This window comes from Scyliorhinus canicula, chromosome 8 (genome assembly GCF_902713615.1).
Source record: "Scyliorhinus canicula chromosome 8, sScyCan1.1, whole genome shotgun sequence".
NCBI classification, from domain to species: domain Eukaryota; kingdom Metazoa; phylum Chordata; class Chondrichthyes; order Carcharhiniformes; family Scyliorhinidae; genus Scyliorhinus; species Scyliorhinus canicula.
In genome coordinates this window covers 31,532,537-31,550,259 of record NC_052153.1, presented here as the reverse complement: position 1 = coordinate 31,550,259, position 17,723 = coordinate 31,532,537, and the positions used below count along the sequence as shown (strand labels likewise).

Sequence of the window (17,723 nt, the reverse complement as noted above, 5' to 3'; positions counted from 1 at the left end):
CTCTCTTCGGGTAACTTGTGGCCTGTTCTGTATTGGGAAGGTTTCCTTCTACATATGAGTGGTCTAAGTCAGGTACTTTCCCATAAAAACTCTTTTAATTACACTATAGTACATTCTAAGCTTCTAGGTAAGTACATCTCTCTCTCATCTATCTCACAGAATATTCCATCTTCTCAGTCTCTTGCGCATGATTGCTGATTTTCATAACATCGTGATGCACATCACTACCTCATTAGCATAACTATCAACCCATCATTCTACAGTGGTGAGTTGCCTTCTTGAATTGCTACAGTCCATCTAGTGTTGATACACACACAATGCTCTTAAGGAGTGAGTTCCAGGGTATTGATGCAGCAACGGTGAAGGAACAGCGACATCTTTCCATATCAGGATGGTTTGTGGCTTTGACGGGAACTTGAAGGTGGTGGTGTTCCCATGCATCTGCTGTCTTCGTCCTGCTAGGTAGTACAGGTTGGAAGATGCTGTTGAAGGAGCTTTGCTGAATTGCACCTTGTATATAATACAAAGTGCTGCCACTGTGCATTGGTGGTGAAAGGATTGAATATTTAGGTTGGTGGAAGGGGTGCCGATAAAGCAGGTTGCTATTTACTGGATGATGTTGAGCTTCCTGAGAGTTGCTTGAGTCGCACTCATCTAGCAAAGTGTAGAGTATTCCATCACACGCCCAGCCTGCGCTTTGTAGATAGTGGGCAGACTTTGGAGAGTCAGGAAGTGAGGTACTCACCTCTGAAAACTAGCCTTTGACCTATTTTTGTAGCCACAGTATTTTTATGGCTAGTCCAATTGAGCTTCTGGTCAATGGTAACACCCCAGTATGTTGATAATGGGGATTCAGCAATATTAATACCACTGAATGTGAAGGGGAGATGGTTACAATCTCTCTTGTTGGAGATGGCCATTGCCTAGAACCTGTGTGGCCTGAATGTCACTTGCCACTTATCAGCCAACCTGGAATGTTGTCCATGTTTTTCTGCATATGGCCCCAGACTACTTCAGTATTTGAGGAGTCATGAATGGTGCTGCACACAGAAATACAGAAACATAGAAAATAGAAGCACGAGGAGACCATTCGGCCCTTCGAGCCTGCCCACCATTCATTATGATCATTGTGCAGTCATTAGTGAAAATCCACACTTAGAACATAGAACATAGAACTGTACAGCACAGAACAGGCCCTTCGGCCCTCGATGTTGTGCCGAGCAACGATCACCCTACTTAACCCACGTAACCGGTATACCCGTAACCCAACAATCCCCCCATTAACCTTACACTACGGGAAATTTAGCACGGCCAATCCACCTAACCCGCACATCTTTGGACTGTGGGAGGAAACCGGAGCACCCGGAGGAAACCCACGCGCACACGGGGAGGACGTGCAGACTCCACACAGACCCAGCACGGGAATCGAACCTGGGACCCTGGAGCTGTGAAGCATTGATGCTAACCACCATGCTACCATGAGGCCCCAGACTTCTGACCTTATAATGGATGGAATGTCATTGAGAAAGAAAGTTGGGCCTAGGATGCTACCCTGAGAACTCCTGCAGCAATATCATGCTACTTGGCTGATTGGCTTCCAACTACCACCTACTATTTTTTTGTGCTAGGTATGATCCTACCACTGATATTCGGTTAACCAATCTGTAATTTCTGTTTTCTCCCTCTCTCCTACTAAGGGTCAATTTTGCATGGCCAATCCATCTAACTTGCACATCTTTGGGCTGTGGGAGGAAATGGGAGAACCTGGAGGAATCCCATGCAGAGACGGGAAGAATGTGCAAACTCCATACAAACAGTAACCTGAGGTCAGAATCGAACCTGGGTCCCTAGCTCTGTGAGGCAGCAATGTTAACCAGTGCCGCCCCGCACGTGCGGTATATCACATCTCTAAATGTGGAAAGCGGAAGGTTTCTCAGGTTATGTTCTGCAGTGATCTTATAAATGTATTCATAAAAACTATGGGCTGGATTCTCCACCCCCTGCAGTGTGTTTCTCGGCATTGCACCATTCACTGGCGGCGGGATTCTCTAATCCCACGACTTGTCAATGGATTTTACCATTGAGGCCACCCCACTCCACAGGGAAACCCAAAGCCATTCCCGTGTTGCCAGCAGGAACAGAGAATCCCAATGACCGGACAATTCCGGCCAATGTATGCGGGGCGGGATTCTCCGACACCCCGCCGGGTCGGAGAATCGCCGGGGGGCGGCATGAATCCCGCCCCCACTGGCTGCCGAATTCTCCGGTGCCGGGGATATGGCGGGGGCGGGAATCGTGCTGCGCCGGTCGGCGGCCGCAGGTAGCGGCTCCCCTGACGATTCTCCACCCTGCGATGGGCCGTGTGGCCGCCAGGTTTTGGCTGGTCCTGCCGTCGTAAATTAGAGTAGGTACTTACCAGCGGGTCCTGGCTGCACGGGCGGCCTCCGGGGTCCTTGGGGGGGTGCGGGAAGACCTGGCCCCGGGGGGGTGCCCCCACGGTGGCATGGCCCGCGATCGGGCACACCGATCCGCGGGCGGGCCTGTGCCGTGGAGGCACCCTATTCCTCCGCACCGGCTGGTGTAAAAGTCCGTGATGGCCAATGCGGAGATGAACACCCTCCCGCGCATGTGCCAACCTGCGCCGACCGGCGGAGGCCCTTTGGCGCCTGTTGGCGTGGCGCCATGCCCCGTCAACGCCGGCTGGCGGGGTGCAAACCACTCCGGCCCCGGCCTAGCCCCTGAAGGTGCGGAGGATTCCGCAACTTCGGGGCGGCCTGACTCCCTGGTGCCGGGACCGCCCGCCCCGCTGGGTAGGGGAGAATCCCGCCCGTGGTATTTTTAATGAAATCATGGGCTGGATTCTCCGCAGCCCCAAGCTGAGGGCGGAGAATCCAATTTCACGCCGAAACCAAGCTTGGCGCTGGTCCGGGGATTCTCCGGGACCCGAGAATCGGGGTGATTGCGGAGTACGCCACGCGGCTGGGGGCCCATTGACAGAGGCCCGTCCAGCGATACTCCGCTCCCGACCGGCCAAGTTCCCGATGGCATGGAACTAACCAGGTATTGCCGGTCTGGATGTGGTGTGGCGGCTGCGGACTCATCCAGTGCCGCCCTGGTGGGGAGGGGTGGGGTGGGGGGATCGGACACCGGGGTGGGGGGGAGCTTTATAGATGGCTGGGGTTGCGATCTGCATGGTCAGATCCTCGGCCGCGTGGCCGTTCAGAGGTGTCTTAAGTTTTATGTCTACCTCCGCGGTCCAAGTGTGCGCATGCACGGACTCAAAACCGGAAGTATGGGGGCCCGTATCCGCAGCTGAAGCTGCGTGAATTACTCTGGGTCCCTGCTAGCCCCCTGCAGGCCACTGAATTAGCTGATCTTTTTTGCAGGAATCTCCAGCGTAAAACCCATAATCATCTTGCATTAACACAGCAATGAAGTTACTGTGAAAATCCCCTAGTCACCACACTCCGATCCCTGTTCAGGTACATGGGGCAGCATTCTCCCCTACCCGGCGTGACGGAGGGTCCCGGAGTAGGGGAGTGGCGCCAACCACTCAGGGGTCGGGCCAGCCCCGCGCCGGAGTGGTTGGCACCAGAAGACTGGCGCAAAAAAACGACGCCCCCGGCAGCGGGGCTGGCCGAAAGGCTTTCGCCGGTCCGCGCATGCGCCGGCAGTGGCGACAGCTGGTCGCTGACGTCACTGCCGGCCATGGCGGCCGCGGAAGGAGAAATAGTGCACCCAGGGCACTGGCCCGGAGTCTGAGCGGGGGGCCCTGGGTGCACTATTTCTCCTTCCGCGGCCGCCATGGCGGAAGTGGAAGAGAATCCAACATGCGCATGCGCCGGCAGTGACGTCAGCGACCAGCTGCCGCCACTGCCGGCGCATGCGCGGACCGGCTAAAGCCTTTCGGCCAGCCCCGCTGCCGGGGGCGCCGTTTTTTTGCGCCAGTCTTCTGGTGCCAACCACTCCGGCGCGGGGCTGGCCCGACCCCTGAGTGGTTGGCGCCACTCCCCTACTCCGGGACCCTCCGTCACGCCGGGTAGGGGAGAATGCTGCCCCATGTACCTGAACAGGGATCGGAGTGTGGTGACTAGGGGATTTTCACAGTAACTTCATTGCTGTGTTAATGCAAGCCTACTTGTCACATTGTGGTATTATGCAGTACATATAATGCGTAATGCAGGAACTTTATGATAAAATAAATCTAATGAGAATAAATGATGTTTCATGAATTCAGTCATTTTCCAAAATTATGTAGAATATACAACACAAAATCAGGCCATTCTTCCCATTCAGTACATGCCAGCATTGATGCTCCACTCAAGCCTCTTCAGCATTCATTCAGCTCTGCCAGCAGAGCCTTCTCCCTCATATACTTACCTTGTCTCCCGATAAATCGATTTCTACTGTTTGCCTCAATTACTGCTTGGATAATGAATTGCCCATTCTCATCACTCTCTGAGTAAAGAAGTTACTTCTGAATTTCCTTTTTGCTTTCTTGGTGACAATCGTATAATAATGGCCTCGAACCTTACTGTTCCCAACAAATGGAAACAAGGAACTTTATCAAAACCTTTCATATTTTAAAGAACTCTATCACACAATCCCACAGCCGTCTGTTTACAAATGAAAAAATATCTGGCCTGTTCATCCTCTCCTGGCATATACAGCCTTGCGATTCTGGTGTTTGTCTCTCGATTCTTTTCTCATTACTATCACTCATTCTTTGTGAATATCTGTGATCTTTCATGATCGCAATTTGTTCATTTGCTTTGTTATTAGAGAATGGGTTTTTCCTACAAAAGATTTTTACGAGCAATTTTTGCAGAGGTTCTTTTTTTTTGACTCAAATACCATTTCACAGATAATAACCAGTTAGGATGTTTCTCTTAACAGATAGTGTTGCCTTGATTGATTAAGTTTTAGTGAATGGGTCATTTGTGCCATTTATCATGCTTCATGCCTTATAAACATTTCCCACACCCTATGGGCATGCATCAAGTGTAAGACTATTAATTTTACAGATGTGCATGTGGTTTCCAGATAGTGATTAAGTGGATGGCTTGGAACAATAATGTTTGAAGAGTAGTTAGCCAGCTTGAGAGTCTGTATAATAATGTTTTATTACGGGAAGAAATGTCCAATCATTCTCTTCATTGTCAATATATACAATCTGCACCACAGCACAATCCCTTGATCTTATTTTTCTGCTTCCTATAGTAGCTCAGTATGCTCATTCAGTGAATAGCTGAGCCATACAAACCAGGATTGTTCAGGGTCAATTGCCAATCTGTTCCTAGTTAGTTGATCTCAGCTGGGAAATGCGAACGGTTGACCACAGTGCCTTTGGATAGATACAGGAAATTGGCCAAAGATCCTGGGCGGGATTCTCCCCTACCCAGCGGGGCGGGGGGTCCCGGCGTAGCGGAGTGCCGCCAACCACTCCGGCGTCGGGCCTCCTCAAAGGTGCAGAATTCTCCGCACCTTTAGGGGCCAAGCCCTCACATTGAGGGGCTAGGCCCGTGCCAGAGGAATTGGCACCAAACCGGCTCCAGTGGCCTTTGACGCCCACCGCCCGGCGTCGGGGCTGGCCGAAAGGCCTTCGCCGGTTCGCGCATGCGCTGGTGCGTCAGCTGCCTCTGACGTCACCACCGGCGCATACGCGCTGGGGGATTCTCTTCCGCCTCCGCCATGGTGGAGGCCGTGGCGGCGGCGGAAGAAAAAGAGTGCCCCCACAGCACTGGCCTGCCGGCCGATCGGTGGGCCCCGATCGCGGGCCTGGCCACTGTGGGGGCAACACCTGGGGTCCGATCGCCCCGCGTCCCCCCAGGACCCCAGGGGCCCGCTCGCGCCGCCGATCCCGCCGCCACCAGAGGTGGTTAAAACCACGGCGGCGGGAGAGGCCTCCCAGCGGCAGGACTTCGGCCCATCGCGGGTCGGAGAATTGCCGCAGGGGGCTCGCCGATCGGCGGGTGGTGTTTCCCGCCCGCGCCAATTCCCAGGTGGCGGAGAATTTCTGCCACGGTGGGGGCGGGATTTTCGCTGGCCCAGGGCGATTCTCCGACCCTGCGGGGGGTTGGAGAATTTCGCCCCCTGTTCCTGATAACGATCCTCTATTGGATGTGTGCCTCTATAGATGTTGGCTATAGATGTGGTAGCTTGGCAACTTAAAGGGAGCGGGCTCCGCAGACCACGTGACTGGCTTGGGGCCAATCACACACAAGCATGTAGACATAGACATAGAAGAGTACAGCACAGAACAGGCCCTTCGGCCCTCGATGTTGTGCCGAGCAATGATCACCCTACTTAAACCCACGTAACCCGTATACCTGTAACCCAACAATCCCCCCATTAACCTTACACTACGGGCAATTTAGCATGGCCAATCCACCTAACCCGCACATCTTTGGACTGTGGGAGGAAACCGGAGCACCCGGAGGAAACCCACGCACACACGGGGAGGACGTGCAAACTCCACACAGACAGTGACCCAGCCGGGATTCGAACCTGGGACCCTAGAGCTGTAAAGCATTGATGCTAACCACCATGCTACCGTGAGGCCCCATGTGAACACCGGATCAGTGGGGAGTTTGTGTGGGGTCCTAGGACAAGGACCCCAGGCAGCGTGGACCCTGGGGCTGAAGTGACCAGACCTGTTATATTGTGTTCAGTGCCTGTTACTTTGCCTTTCATCAATAAACCCCTTTGTTAACCACTGGAAGCCTCCAGTGTTTGTCTTGAGCCACCACTGCAGTGATGCCCCTCACAGTGTATCAGTCCTCCCTCATTCATTGACAAGGCTCACACATGAAAATTGAGGAAGCCTAACAAGCTTAGGAAGAATTTATTTTCCCCAATGATGGTGCAGCTTGAAATTTATTGAGCTCATTTTAGTGATGGCCTTATTTTCCATTGAAGTTTATTTCTGTAGTTAAAGGTTACAACTGTAAAATTGGTCCCCAGGAAGGTGGGCTGGAAGCCAGCATTGAGGCAGCGTGCCCTGCTGTGTTTAACAGCGGTACTTCTGCCCTTCTGTGGGAGGAAGCCCCACTCTTGAGATTTGCCAGCCAATCTGATTGGCCTGCAACTCCATCAGTCTTGGTAGTGCCAGAGTTCAGCAGTGGGTGCTGCTGAGACTGCAGCAAGAAGCCTGAAGAGGAGCATGGGTTATGATAGGTAAATCCTCGAGTTTGAGGGTGGGGAGGGACTCTAGAGCTCAGAGACAAGCGGCATGAAAGGAAAGGGGTGACATCTAGGGGACTATACACTGCAGGGCACCCCAGGAATGAGGTGCCTCACCCACCTTTTTCTTTGCAGTGCCACACTTATTATTCAGATCAATCAGCTTGACGACTAGCCTAATTGACTAATCAATTGTTCATCAGGAGTGTGGCCTGCTGAATTTGGGGGCTACCCACCCAGCATGTTCTGGGGTTGGAAGTGAACTGGCCACCTGACCTATTTTAAATGCACCCCCCCACTGTAAATACACCCAGCGGGGCCATATAAAATCCCACCGCTGTGTGTTTGTATGCATGTTTGCAGTGTGGTACCAAGTCCTTTCATGCTGCACTAAAAAGATTCTTGTGCTCTAAGTAGGACTTGAAAACTTGCTGAAAGCTTTTGCATGAAATGATGCTCCTAAATAGTCTGAGATTATGTAACCACAGTAGATCCCTTGGGATTCCTAGAAAGCTGATGTGTGCAATTCTGCACTGGGTACCTATGAGTGACTTCATGAATAAATTAGCAGAAGTCATCACTTAAACCATGTATTAAGGCAGGCTTTCTCAAATTACCTTGCTGACTCACAAGAGTGTTCTATGTTAAAGCAACTTACAGCTGATGAGCATACCCATTCTTCGCTACACAGTTAAGCAATCAATGGTTTCTGAAAAGCGATATTCAAACAAATATAGCTGCACCTTGTTCAGAGATCAAAAGCATAAAGAAATATCTCTGAAGGCTCCATACATAAATCCGGTTTACTCTGGAATACCAAAAGTTGAACGATTCCTTTATAAAATCCTCATTCCCGTATCAATCACTCAACCCAAATAGATTTTAGCTGTCATGTGATTTTATGTATTCCTTCAGCTGGCAAAATCATTTGAAAGAGACAATTAACCCAACCCCCTCATTGTGATTCTGATGTGAAGTGCAATGTAAAATGACACACACGATATTTGTAAGTTACAGATGAAATTACAGTTTTAATCAGACTATCACCACAAGAGTGGGGACAGTGATTAGGAGAAATGTTTCTATGGAGAGTTGGATAACTTGGTATGCTTTCCCTCAGGATAACTGAGAGAGACCATTGCATCTTTGAATGAAAAGTGAGGGTATTTAACCTCGACTGCTCTAGCAAAGAGCTGGGCAAGACAGGCTGAGCACCTTCCTTGTGTGTTGTAAGACCTCTTTGTTTTTTATCAAGAATAAATTTGACTGAACAGAGATTATTTGACTTCAGAATTTGTGTATTCAATCTGGATCTCTGGCTTGGATTTTATATTCAGTGAGCTGGTGCCCTGGGCAGATGTAGAGTGGGCTTATCTTCTACATCTGTCTTATCCCATGATCCCAGAGAGATTTAAGTACCCTGAGGTGAAATGTCTGCCCCCTCAGTCAAAAGGCTGGCAGCTCTGTGGCCTCTGCTGGGGCTGCAGCGAGGCATCAGCACTGTTTGTCACTGGAGGAAAATAGTGGGGGAGATATCGTCGAGGCCAGCTTGGCCTGGGGGCGGGGTGGGAGGGAGGGCAGGGGGGAGGGGGCTAGTCAGGGCTGCGTTGGATAAGGGAGGGGAGGGGAATGCAAGAGGGTTCTGGGGTTTGGGGGGCCTCTGATCTAAACGGCATGACACCTGCCTTTTCCACTGGGTTTTCAACGCATTGTTGGCCTCTGACTCCTCGCGTGAAATAGTGATAGAAGCAGGAGGTCACACTCAAGTGACCCTAATTTATCACTTAAAGGCCTCAATTAGCAGAAAGGTGCGCAGGCTCCTGCAGTGCTAGTAAAACTACAGCAGACACAGGAACGCCAGGAAAAGCAACCATGGCATTCAGTGAACCTGTGGCAAAACTGCACGCCTGGGAGTGTAAAATTCTCTCTGTTTCGCTTCTATCCACATCAGGAGCTATACCTGTATCTCTTATTGAACTTAGTTTTGAAATTTAGGATTGAAAAAGTAACATATTTTATGCAGTTTTGGTTGAGATATAGGGTGGGATTCTCTGAATCCCCACGGGGTCGAAGAATCGCCGGGGGGCGGTGTGAATCCCGCTCCCGCTGGCTGCACCCCCCCCCCCCCCCCCCCCCCCCCGGCGCCAGGGATTTAGCGGGGGCGGGAATCGCCCAGCGGCGGTCGGCGGCCGCTGGCAGCACCCCCCCCCCACCCCCCGATGATTCTTCGGCCTGCGATGGGCCGAGTGGCCACCCGTTGTCAGCGGGTCCCACCAGCGTATGTTATGACAGGTACTTACCGGCAGGACCTGGCTCCGCGGGCAGCCTCCGGGGTGCTCGGGGGGCGTGGGGCGATCTGGCCCCGAGGGGTGCCCCCAGGGTGGCCTGGCCCGCGATCAGGGCCCACCGATCCGCGATCGGGCACCACTCCGGCGCTGGCCTAGCCCCTGAAGTTTCCGCACCTTCGGGGCGGCCCGACACCGGAGTGGTTCACGCCACTCCTTCGCGCCGGAGTTGCCCGCCCCACCGGTTTCCGAAGAATCCCGCCCGTGGTCCTTAAGTGGCAGTTAATTGTTCACTTATGGGCCTCAATAGGCCATGGGACAGATGGGCTGCCTGCTGCCTTACCCACCACAACCGCAACCCCCCCCTCCCAAGCTCCCTCACCACCACTCTGATAGTAATATGAGGAAGAGGTCAGCCTGGGAAAGAAGGTGGTGGGTTGGCCGCCTTCAAATGGGTAGAGCGGGAAAGGTTATCCCTATAGGGAGGACGCTCAGTAAATCCATGAATAAAAGGGACATTGTAACTATGGGCAGGATTCCCGCCTGTTCACTTTTGCTCTAGTTTCTTGGGAGTTCAATTTCTGACCACTCTCATATGTGATATACCTCTTCATGTTGTTTTGTTTTATTGATTTTACCGTTGTGTTCATGTGCCAAAAATATATAAAATCATAGAATTTATAGCGCAGAAGGAGGCTATTCGGCCTATCGAGTCTGCACTGGCCCTTGGAAAGAGCACCCTACTCATGCCCACACCCCCACCCAATCCCCACAACCCCAGCAACCCCACCTAACCTTGATTTACACATTAAGGGCAATTTATCAAGGCCAATCCACCTACCTGCACACCTTTGGACAGTGGGAGGAAACCAGAGCACCCGGAGGAAACCCACGTAGACACAGGGAGAAAGTGCAAACTCCACACGCCCAAGGTCGGAATCGAACTCGGTTCCCTGGTGCTGTGAGACAGCAGTGCTACCACTGTGCCACCATGCTGCCCAGCTAATTAGTCACACTCTTTTGTTCTTTCCTGATATTTGAAGGAAACAAAATAATCTTACATTAGGCCATGACATAAGCTTTAGCTGCCGAAAATTTAATTTTATCGTTAAAAAATTAATGCTAAATTATAATATAAATTTAGTAGTAATTATTAATCTGAACTGTCTCGTCAAGTAACTAGAAAAATAACAAGGAGTCACACAACTGTTGTGTAAAGTTATGTCTTGCAGGATGTCTCTTATTTATCTCTTGCCATCAACAGAACAGCCTAGCCTAACTATTAATCTCAGTGTGCTTTAAACAGTCTCCATGGTTTTCATCATTCAGGCTAAGAACTACTTTACAGGGAACAGGGAAATTTAAATTGCTGCCTCTTGAATACAAAAAATGTTTTCCCTTGTATATAAGACTGTCTTTTGTAATCTTTCGGTTCCCTGTGCTTTCCTGTGTATATGTATAATCAATGGTTTATTGACTTTGTTTCATTGAATCATCCAACGATGATATTCTTGTGAAACCTTTGAGGTTTATCTTTATGAGTTGCTTTTCTTTGTACTTGTATACTTCATGCACGGCGCAAGTTAACTCATAGATGGGAACGTTCAAAGGTTCTGGATTTTTGTTGAGCACATAGGTATTATTTGATGTCATAAAATATCAAGGGATTGTAAACTAATTTGACACAAACAAATCATGATGCAGAGAGATTTAAGGTAAAAGTGTAACCTAGTCGAGCCCAGTCCCAATTATAAAATTGGGCGAGCTGCATTAACTATTACAATGGTTTGTTTTGATTATTATGCTGACAGTTCAAAATCTCATTGCAATAAATGTCAGTTTGTTCAAATCCGATTATAGCCGTAGTAATATATTCTTCAAATGTCATCATTGGCTCTGTGACTCACTTGTGAGGCAAGAAACAGAAACTTGAACAAGTATATAAACTGATAGCGGCAGGGTGGCACAGTAATTAGCACTGTTGCCTCACAGCCCCAGAGACTCGGGTTCAATTCCGACGCCAGGTGACTATGTGGAGTTTGCACTTCCTCCCCGTGTTTGTGTGGATTTCCTCCAGGTGCTCCGGTTTCCTCCCACAGTCCAAAGATGTGCAGGTTAGGTGGATTGACCGCGCTAAAATGCCCGTTAGGTTGGGCCTATGTAGTGTGGTCGTTCAAAGGGTCAGTGCAAACTTGATGGGCCGAATGGCCTACTTCTGCACTGTAGTGATTCTATTTGATGATTTTATGATATTTCAGTGCTGAAGGTGTGCTCCATTTTCAGATATCTCACCGACAAGATTAAATTAACCTTTAACTGCCGTTTTCAGACGGATCCGAAAGATTCCAGTGCACCATTTGAAGAAGATCAAAGAAGCTCTTCAGGTTTCCTAGGCCACATTTAACCCTCAAATAAAACCGTAGAAAACTCAGTCCTGTTTGTGTGATATTATTGTGCTCAAATTGACCAACTTGTTTTCCTACGTTAAAATAATGACTACTTCAAAAAAGGGCTAAATTGGTGATGGAATGCTTTGGGACATTCCGAGGTCATGAGAGGCATTATATAATTATGTGATGATATAACACCATACCTGCGATCTATAGTGTGACAACTGCATCAGCAAAAAAAAACTGTGAACCTCATTTCTTTATTAGCCTGTTAACCTTTAAAATGAACTATTCTGAGAAGGAGTACCATTCTTCCCGAATAGTAAATAAAAGTCCAGTTAACATATTTGAGCTTTTCTGTTTGGCATTGCAATGTTTACATTTCTAGGATGACAACTAAAATAACAAAATACTAAGGAACACACGATGAAGCAAACAAGATGCAGATTTTCAACAATATATGCGCTGCACAAGTAACAGAATGCCACTGCATTGCTGAAAATGGTTAGACAGCAAAAGTGCACAATTAAACATTGTTCGGGTTCAGCCAAGCAAGTCAGAGACTAGTTCTAGATGAGGTCCAGAGTTTAATGTTACAATAAAAGTCACGGTGACATCTACTATTGCATTCCTTAATTGCACTGGAATGCTCAGACCAGGATTGGGATTTAAGAGCAATAACCCTTCAATACTCCTCAGTTTGTAAAAAGGAAAGAAGGTTTGTGCATATCTGATCCTGTAAAAGTTCTTTAGGAGTCCACATAAAGAGTGGGAAATTGGGCCATGTTTCTGTGGGTGCCATAAGGCCCCGTAGGATTCCAAATTGACACCTGCAGTGAGCAGTCACACTTCTGTTGTGAAATGCGCGGATGCCCTTTAATAAGGGGGTTGGTGTGTGTGCATGAAAGGTTCATAGGAAATGTGCAAAGCAATCAACATGTAAAACTGATTAAACACCAGCACTGCTCTTTAACCTACGCTCTCTCTTAACCTCATACTACTGAACACCTGCAGCAGGTTGAAGTACCCAGTCCCCCACTCCATACAGGTCAAATTACTGCTTTATTTATTTTGGCAGTTGCTGCAATTCCGTGAAATTTGAGTGCTTTCTATCGTTGGTTAAAGGGTGTGGTCTGACTGGTGCTAAAGTACGTTTTGGTGATTCAAAAGAATGTGCACAAACCAGTTGCTCCCAGATATGGGTGGACCAGTAGATTTTCCTCTTGTCATTGAGCATGACTGTGGGAATAAGCAGAGACTATGCAGTGCAGGACAAGATGCTAGACCAGGAAGGAGGAGGAGTGAAAGAGGGGCTCTCAATAAGAGGCTATATCTGCAGACGGTCTTTCGGGAGGACATACATTAAAGGATATGGTGCCAGGGTGCCGCGATGCCCTGGAAGATGCTTTGCATACTGCTAGTCAGATCCATGGCTGGAGTCTGAGCTTCCAACGTGGTGAGTTTCAGCTTCCACTGCAACATTCAAAGATTGTCTGCTTGTGCTGCAATAGAAGCTGAGACATTAGCTATCAGAAGCTGGACTATGGTCAGGTCTGCAAGTGTTCTCAAGGAGCTGGCCACCACTTCTGTGCTGGAAAGAATAGGGGTTACAAGTTCAGCTCAAAGCTCTCTGCAAGTTGGTGCTTGATACCTCCATGCTCCTTGACATTGACCACAAGCTTACTGGCAGCATTCACAATGCACCAAGCATTTGGATGTGTACACTCATTAGACTTGTTCTGTAGTTTGGCCCTGCGTTTTTAGCAAAGACTCCTGCAGGTGTGTCTCTCTCCCCTCCAATTAATTATTGTGCACCACATTCTCATGCAAGAGAATGAAATTGTGAAGAATGCCAAGAAATCTGTGCAGCTTATGTGGCTGTCGTGGTTGAAATATCTGGCAGTGTGTACAAGCTGTGAGATGTGGGTTTGAGACTTGCAACAGCATTAAGTGTGTGAGAGTGAGGTGAAGGTGAATGTGAGATATGTGCCCTGATTGGTAGACATTGTTGGTAGGTGAGTGGGAGTGTGTTGAGTAGTTGAAGCTTGACATTTGAAAATGCATTCAAGGATCTTGGCCACAGTGTTAAATTTTCTCCAGCAATATATCCATGTTCTTGAAGCTGCACTTCTGGCATTGACCTCCGGCACTATCTTTTATCATTTCATTTCATTTCATTTTTCATTTTACCACTGCTTTCTGAGCCTCCAGTCCCACTGAAGGTCCAGGATGTCTCTCCTTTATTTCACTTCTTCCACCAAAATCTCCAGAGCAGCATCCAGACACTGAGGTGCACTTGCTGTCTTGGGGTTGATTATTGTACAACACATTATTCTTAATGATCCCAGTGCTTACACTGCCACAGTGTATCTTCGCTTTAAGAAGTGCAGGCTAGCTTTAAGTTGTGTTTGGAAGTAACCATACAGAGCTCAACTGATGCGTACAGCCAATGAACACCACGGCTAGTATTAGCTGCACGCAGAAATGATTGTAATGAGCAGGCAACATGAAGTTGGCATCCTGCCTGTATTTCACTGAATGGGCACAGGGTAATCATGCATCGCAATCCCTGTGTCTGTCTTCAGAGGCTAACTGACTTAACCCCCGGCAATCCAAATTTAAGCTCCAGCCCACTTTATATGAACTCCTGCTGTGCACAATCCATGATTATCCATTCCCCTTAATGAGCTCCCCCCCCCCCCCCACCATTAATGATACATGCTGAAATACAGAATATTACTTAAATCAACCAAAATGAACTAATGACAGAAAAGATAAGAGGATATTTCCTTTATTTAATGGCTGGAGCCTCCACGTTGAGTACCGTCCATGACTTTATCACACTTTAAAAAATAATTGAAGTATTGCTGTGCCTGAACCAGTTTTGTGAGATCTTGAGTATTCAGTCAGGATCTGATCTCCCTGTGCTAAATCAAACTCATTGTTCATTGTGAACAAAGGGTGTTTTAACGTAGTTTAGCTATGCGGAATTCAACATCTGGCCAAATAAAGGGGACTTTAAAATATGCAGCTTAAAGGTGTGTTCAGGTCTGTACCCTCAACTCGACAAGCTGCAAACCTCCAGTCTGTTCATCAACATGCTTAAAATTTTGAATTGGGCTCTGAAAGGCCTTTCAGTGCCCAACTTGTGTTACCTTTGGGTTCAGTTGTTTGATACAGTTGCAGCCTAGATCATGTGATTATTCAGTTTGTTATGATCTGGTCAGGGACCAGTAACTTCCATTGTAAGTTTAAAATTTGAAATCCCAGGTATTTTTTAAGAGAATTTAAAGCCACTAGATTCCATTGCTTTAAACAAATAGACCAAAATGTATGATGCAGGAATCACCATGGCAAACACTAAATATTATCTAACCTATAGGCTAACATCCAGTATTACCGTGAGGTAAACATGGAGTAACAGACAAACTGTGGTTACGATCAAATGCTGATACAACAAAAGCCGAACCCACAAATTCCCTCAACAGCCCACCAGACATCAGTGATAAAAATCCTTGAAACACTTCTTCCTCACAAGGGTCCTCAGTTCCACTTCTTTCGAGATACGGTCACTGACAACAATTCCAACTCAGTCTGATGACCCTCTTGCTTCTACTGCATACAATAGGTTTCTGGCAACACGATTCCAACATCTCCCAGCTGTTCAATCTCTTCTCCCGAGACTGCGTCAGTGGACAGTGAGAGCCTTTTTCCTCGGATGGTGATGGCTAGCACGAGGAGACATAGCTTTAAATTGAGGGTAGATCGATATAGGACAGATGTCAGAGGCAGGTTCTTTACTCAGAGAGTAGTAAGGGCGTGGAATGCCCTGCCTGCAACAGAAGTGGACTCGCCAACACTAAGGGCATTCAAACGGTCATTGGATAAACATATGGATGATAAGGGAATAGTGTAGATGGGCTTTAGAGTGGTTTCACAGGTCGGCGCAACATCGAGGGCCGAAGGGCCTGTACTGCGCTGTAATGTTCTATGTTCTATGTGTCCCACTGGGTTGGCCAGGCTGCTCACCAGGAACTAATCACCTTCACGATCCCATTTATTCAGTTATACTTGAGAAGACAACCACTTCAGTTGCCCTGAACTGACACTGCTCCCCGGCTGTAAGGAGCAAACAATTGCACTTCAGCTTCCTCTGCCTGGATTGATGATTGTCCTGTGAAATCTCCCTACAGGTTCAACCTCTGAGACAGGGTCAATTATTTCAATGCTTCGTATGTTCTGCATCTTCAATGTTACAATTTCCAGTTACAGGCCCGCTCCCTGAAAACACATGGACAAAATCCAAAAAATATAGATTTCCTCACAAGTTCCAAATTCAGAATAACATTATTCAGCTCCACTTCTTGCAGGATTTAACTTGCTCCCCAGCTGGCAGCAGCACTCGGCTAACCTGATTTCTACAGACACAGTCTTCATCAAAAACAGCATATGTCTTCGTTCTGCAGACTCCTCAACTCTGCCTATGAGGATCTGGATGGCATAGATCCAGCAATGTTATCTTCAAGTAACAGAGAGAGTCGCAGTAACTGTATATTTGTCTATTCTCAGCCTGCCTGCATTGCACCACTGAAATCATCATGCTGGCTCTATGTCCTTTTAATAAAAGCAAATCACTGCAGATGCTGGAATCTGAAACGAAAGAGAAAATGCTGGAAAATCTCTGCAAGTCTGGCAACTTTGACAAAGAGTCATTGGACCCGAAAAGTTAGCTCTTTTCTCTCCCTACAGATGCTGCCAGACTTGCTGAGATTTTCCAGCATTTTGTCTTTCGTTCTATGTCCTTTTTATATGGTTTTGGTCAATTTCAGTCTCCTCAGAGGTTTTGGTTTCCTATCTTGGTTTCAGTCTTAGTTTCCTTAGAAACGAGAAGCGATAGGTTTCCTTTCTCAACTTCTCCTTTCAGTTTCCATTTTTAATTCGGGTCGGTCTTGAAAAATACAGGTTTTGAAACACAGATGCAAAACATTAACATGTTGCAGTGTTCCAAAACCGTCAGCATATCATTTTGATGCACCTGATAATGCACGTGCACTGAAAGACTGGAACGTGAGATAGTGCAGGAAAATCACACAGCAGTTTCATTACAGCCAGTTTCCACAATGAATAACATTGAAATATGTTACATGTCAAGAGCGGCCTGTGTGAATCTGTTCCAGTTCATGGCAAACTGTATTTTGTGGGTAAAACATGGAAGCATAGAAAATACAGCACAGAACAGGCCCTTCGGCCCACGATGTTGTGCTGAACTTTTGTCCTAGATTAAGAACAAATCAATCTACACCCCAGCATTCTACCGTAATCCGTGTACCTATCCAATAGCTGCTTGAGGTCCCTAATGTTTCCGACTCAACTACATCCACAGGTAGTGCATTCCATGCCCCCACTACTCTCTGGGTACAGAACCTACCTCTAACATTGCCTCCACCATTCACCTTAAATGTATGTCCCCTTGTAATGGTTTGTTCCACCCGTGGAAAAAGTCTGTCTACTCTATCTATTCCCCTGATCATCTTATAAATCTCTATCAAGTCGCCCCTCATCCTTCTCCGTTCTGATGAGAAAAGGTCTAGCATCCTCAACCTTTCCTCGTAAGACCTACTCTCCATTCCAGGCAACATCCTGGTAAATCTCCTTTGCACCTTTTCCAAAGCTTCCGCATCCTTTCTAAAATGAGGCGGCCAGAACTGCACACAGTACTCCAAATGTGGCCTGACCAAGGTTTTGTACAGCTGCATCATCACCTCACGGCTCTTAAATTCAATCCCTCTGCCAATGAACGCCATAGGCCTTCTGCACCATTTTGTATTTTTCTAAAGTCACAAGGAAATGGTGATATTATTGCATT

The 17,723-nt window shown here is 47.9% G+C and overlaps 1 protein-coding gene and 1 long non-coding RNA gene across 15 annotated transcripts in view; both read left to right on the top strand.

Moving 5' to 3' along the window:
* LOC119970171 overlaps positions 1-12,284 on the top strand; it is a 36,193-nt gene extending 23,909 nt beyond the window's left edge. The window contains exon 3 of the long non-coding RNA XR_005461552.1: positions 11,797-12,284. This is a non-coding gene — a long non-coding RNA (uncharacterized LOC119970171). The remainder of the gene's footprint in view (positions 1-11,796) is intronic.
* The window catches only part of LOC119970170 (nuclear factor 1 B-type-like), a 743,034-nt gene that overhangs the window by 383,398 nt on the left and 341,913 nt on the right, over positions 1-17,723 (top strand). The window lies entirely within an intron of this gene.